This window comes from Gymnodraco acuticeps, unplaced genomic scaffold (genome assembly GCF_902827175.1).
Source record: "Gymnodraco acuticeps unplaced genomic scaffold, fGymAcu1.1, whole genome shotgun sequence".
In the NCBI taxonomy this organism is placed as follows: domain Eukaryota; kingdom Metazoa; phylum Chordata; class Actinopteri; order Perciformes; family Bathydraconidae; genus Gymnodraco; species Gymnodraco acuticeps.
Window position 1 is genome coordinate 372,478 of NW_022992319.1, and position 5,453 is coordinate 377,930.

General features: G+C 37.5%; 1 long non-coding RNA gene across 1 annotated transcript; it reads left to right on the forward strand.

Annotated features, from left to right (window-relative positions):
• The first annotated feature begins 1,982 nt into the window (after nucleotides 1-1,982).
• Nucleotides 1,983-4,173, forward strand: LOC117541267. The gene is made up of 3 exons (XR_004568288.1): nucleotides 1,983-2,152; nucleotides 3,036-3,188; nucleotides 3,731-4,173. It is a non-coding gene; the product is annotated as an uncharacterized LOC117541267 (long non-coding RNA).
• The last annotated feature ends 1,280 nt before the right edge of the window (nucleotides 4,174-5,453 follow it).

Here is a 5,453-nt window from a genome sequence, read left to right on the forward strand (position 1 = left end):
TTTATTGAACGTTGAATACCTGACTGGTATCAGTGGGCTGAACCTCCAGAATTCAGTCACTGTACACAGAAGATTATTTTTGTGGGGACTTCCCCTCTACATATCGTGTCCCTCACATTCTCCTCTTCCCTTTTTTGTGAATGTTCCACGTGAGAAGAGTTGGTGAGAGGGAAGAAAACAATTTAATAACGACTGATTTTGTTGTATATTGTCAGGTACGTTCTACGTTTCCTCTTCCCTTTTTGTAAATGTGTTTCACGTGAGAGAAGTCATTGTGAGGGATGACTAATTGAATACTGATGTGTTGTTATTACATTACATTATTACATTGCATTTAGCTGACGCTTTTGTCCAAAGCGACTTACAATAAGTACATTCGACCAGGAAGACACAACCTTGAAGAAAACAGAATCATATAAGTATATCAGGTTTCATAGAGCCAAACATTTCAAGTGCTACTCAACTGGCTTTAGGTAATCCAGTCCTTTATTAGTATATTGTTGTATATAGTCAGTGACTAAACGGAGATCGCCTCGACTGTATGCTGGCTCGGGTCTCATCCATCAACAACATCAACACAACGCAGACACCGCTAATCGACACTGGTTACATACATTCACTTTGAGGAGGAGGCATCATACTTAACACAGGAAGCAGTTGCAGCATCTCTCAGCTAAAGCATTGTTTCAGGAACATTTCATCAGAACAAGAGATAGAGGAAGCCGAGAGACGGAGAATCACGATGGATGAGTTCAAACGGATTAAAATGTCTTTATTTCTCATTCTGCTGCTTCAGTTTACAGGTAAGCATTCCTACAACATGTACTGTATATGACATTTAGAAACACAACGGTAATGTATTCATCATGAATGTTACTTTATTACCTAACCTCATTTTAACAAAGACAGAGAAGTGGTGTGTTTGTCTTCCAACGAGGGGAAGGCAACTTTAGAACACATTGGGAAACTTTTGTTGTGTCGTAAATGAACATTTGTATTCCTCTGTACTCCTCTATTCCTCTCTGACCTTGGACAGCGTCTCCTCTTCCTCTCTGTCAGAGCTGGAGATGAAGCCACTTTGCCGTGTAACTATGTGACCCGTGATCAGGGTGAATGTGATGGTACTACCTGGATCTTCACTGATTCAAGAAGCACAGCAGCAGTAATTCTGGTTGGACGTGGGCAGATTGGTAACCAAGCTAAATCAGACAGACTGAGAGTTACAGAGAAATGTTCTCTGGTTATAAAGAAGGTCACAGAGGAGGATGCTGGAGGTTATATCTGCACACAGATCAGATCAGGACAACAAGATGTAGGCTCTGTGGTTTATCTGTCTCTTGTTACCAGTGAGTATTTAAATCATAATGTTTTCCAAACTCTATGGTTAGACGTATACATTTTTTTTCCCTTGTACGATGTGAGGGTCTAAGGACAGAGGGTGTCGTATTGTCATACTGATATTCTGTACACACTGTGAAGACCACTGAGACAAATGTGATATTGGGCTATATAAATAAACATTGATTGATTGATTGATACACTGATTACAATGAAACCTTACAATAATTATGATTAAAGTGATGATGTTTTTTGTACTATTATTGTCTTTCTCTCACAATATCTCCATATTCAGTGACTGAGCATCAGGACAATGATGAGGTGACGTTACACTGCTCTGTGGTGTCATATGAAGTGAAGTGGCTGTTTCAGGGTCAAGATGTGGATAAAGATCACAGATATACAAAGACATCACAGTCTACCTGCTCTGCCTCTGTGACTTTTCTGAGTTCTCTCTTTAGTTGCACATCAAGGTTTAAGTTTTTCACTTGCGAAGTAACTGAATCCAGAACAGGAGAAGTGCAGGTGTTTCCCGTCAGGCCTCAGTCCTCAGATGAGAACATGTTGAGCCATTCAAAGTGACTTAATTAACTCATATATTTTTACTTATTTAACGATTTTAAGTTTTATTATTACATCACAATATAAATTACCCATAAGACAGTTTGCAAGTTAAACATTTGTTGATCTTTGTTCATCTGTTCAGGTGAGGACACAGCAGCAGCAGCAACAACAACAACAACAACAACAACAGAGAGCGACTCCAGATCAGGTTTCCCTACGACAGCTTCTGTGATCACTGAAGATGCTACAGGTTATTCTTTGTTTTCTTAATGGAAATTAGTTTAATTAACTCACTTTTATAATAACACTGGTCTGACATTAAAGTAAATGATTATTGATTTATATATTTATATATGAATATTGATTGATTAAAAATCGTTCTCTTAATCAAAGACTCTTAATTGGTTTGTCTTAAGCTGCTTTTTTTAAATGAGGAAATACATTTTCACGAGAAAAAACATCACATCTTTGCACTGATTTGCGTTCAACGTGATTACATTTAGATAACGTTCAGCCTTCAGTCCTCTGGGGAGAACATGTTTATCAAATCAAATCAAGTTTTATTTATAAAACACATTTAAAAGCGATTTTTGGTCGAGCCAAAGTGCTGTACATGTAATAAAAACACATTACTAGAATCACAATAAAAGACAATAAATTACAACAGATAAAAAAACACAGGGAAAAGTCAGGTGTCGTGCTGCGCTCTGACTAGAAGGCCAGGGAGAAGAAGTGAGTCTTTAGAGTAGATTTAAAACCCCTAGGGTCTGGGCCGACCTCACATGGAAGGGCAGTGTTCCAGAGCCTGGGGCCAGCTGCTGCGAAGGCTCGTGCCCTCGGGTTTTGAGCCTGGTCTTAGGCACTATCAGCAGCAGCTGGTCAGCCGACCTTAAAGCTCTGGCTGGGGTGTAGCGATGGAGGAGTTCAGCTATATAGGCCGGAGCCAGCCCATTTAGGGCTTTGAAAATAAATAAAAGGATTTTAAAATCAATTCGGAACCAAATTCGCTTTAGCTACTAAAGATTTGTTGAGTTTTGTTAATCCGTTACACAAACACCTGAAAAACTGAATCATCAACAAAAAGTACTTTTTTTATTAAATTCTATATGTTATGATTTGAATTCCTCTTCCAGGTTGGTGGTGGTGGATCATCATCGTTGTGATAGTGGCTGTTGCAGCACTCACAACAATCGCTGTGGCTGATAAAAAAGGGTTTCCACTAGGGAAGATTACATTGATGCTCTTTGACCTCTTCAGGACAGAAACCTCAGACGAATGAAAACATTGTAAGTTTTATGGATAAGAAGACAAACGTGTTGATAGTAAACAGTTGAATCAGATCAAACTTAAATAGAAAGAGATGACGGGGAGCGAGGATGAAGGGATGAAGGGATGAAGGGAGACGTTTTCAAAGAATTGAGGGGTGGTTGAAGGGATGTAGGTATAGTGAGGTCTAAAATGATGAAGGGACAAAGGGAAATAGGGATGAAAGGTTTAAAGGGATGAGTGGATTTAGGGAAACATGGATAGAGGGAGGGAGGAAGGGTTGAAGGGATCAATGGATTACAGAGAGTAGGGATGAATGTATGAAGGGAAGGATGGATGAAGAATCTAAGAGATGTTTAAAGGAATGAAGGGTTGAAGGAATGTTTAAAGGGATGTCAGGACGGATGAATGGAAAAAGGGAAGTGGGCAATAAAGGGTGAAGCGTTCAAGGGTTTTTGGGAGGAAGGGATGAACTAATGGTGCGTTCAGGGTCTGCTGACTAAACTGTGAACTGTGTTTACTTCCTTTGTAACCAACTCAGTGTTGTTGTTGTTTTCCTCAGGTGCGTTGTGATGTAGATGATGGTACAGTGAACTATGCCAACATCAGACCTCTTGATGGAGTTTGAGCAACACTTCTGCCTCCATCAGACTCCACTGATCAACAACAATCCATCTTCATGTTTCACATCAGGAGTGGAAGATTAAACAATCATTCTGAATTATCTATTGTATAATTTATGACATTACGCAGCTGGATTTGAACAGTTTAACAATAATTAGTTTTTAACGCTTGTTTACTTTCTCATATTGTCTTCCAGCTGAAGGTTTCAGAGCTGATTTTAAGATGTATTGCTTGTTGTTGAAGCTACTGCAGATTTAGCTCAGGTTAATCATTCTGTGCGCAGAATAACTTATTTTAATCCACTTTCATTTAGCGTTGCTGTTAACATAACATATGTTTTCAGCATTCATTGAGTCCAAATTTCTATACTGTATATGTGCAAATAAAGACATGTTTATCTTAGACCTACACTGTGTTCTGTGATTCCTTCATGTACTAACTAAGTTTTAAAACAAAATTATTACTATGAATATCATATTACTTATAAAACAACCTCCCTCCTCTTCTCCACTTCTAGTGAGCCTTCCCTCTGTTGGGTATAAAAGCAAAGCAAAGAAATGCACCAAAAGTGACACGAGAATGCACAGAAACATAACTCAGGTTACCCTTAGATGCCCTTAGAGTGACTGGACCCTACGCTCTTCCATAAGTGGGTCAAAAAGGACCCGCATTAGAATAATGTGTTTTTATGCCACTTTTGTCATTTTGGTGAAGAGAAATCACTTGTATAATATTTAGTATTATATTTTGGTTCACACTAGAAATATTTTATATTTAATTTTTCACTATTTAAAATTGTAGTCATTATTTTTACATTTAAAAAAAAAAACGAAATTCCATAGAAAATGCATGCGGGTTATTTTTGACCCACTTATGGAAGCTTGGGGTAATAATACAAAAACTACAATTTTTTAAAAAGTATAGAATGTAAATTAAAAAATTGAATGGCTTGATATCCAAAACGTGTTTTTTGAGGAATAGCTGGAATATGAAATGATAAAAAAAATTAATTACAAAGATATAAGAAAACCACCTCACCGGGTCAAAAAAGACCCACTTATGCATCTAAGGGTTATCTCTTCTCCTGGCTGTTCATGTGTGCTGTAAAACACCCCCATGAATCACGTCTAAATTGTAAATCAAGATGCGTTACTGCAAACGCTAATCTTAGCTAACAATCTTCACCTGCACCTTCCTCAGTCCTTTAGTTCTTTTGTTGTTGTTTTGACCAGCAGTGCATTGTGGGACTGGAAACAGTGTACATTTAAGACTCAAATTGAGCCTTAAAATAGTTTGATTGTTTCGGGATTATATTGAATCTAGACGTTGAGAAACATTTGAATTATAGGAAAAAAAGCTTTAAAACGATGTTAGGCTGTTTGGAGATCGACAAGAAATGAAGACAAACAAACATCCCAAATAGTTTAAATGTAACAGTTGTAAATATGCAGTGGTGTTTAGTGTTAAATATGTATTTATAAATCATTTAGTATAATCACACAAATTCTGTGTTTTGTATTTAATAATTCTGTGTTCTTTATTTATTAAACGTTGGTGGTTCCACGTGAGAAGAGTTGGTGAAAGGGAAGAAAACAATTTAATAACGACTGATTTTGTTTTATATTGTCGTACGTTCTACGTTTCCTCTTCCCTTTTTGTGA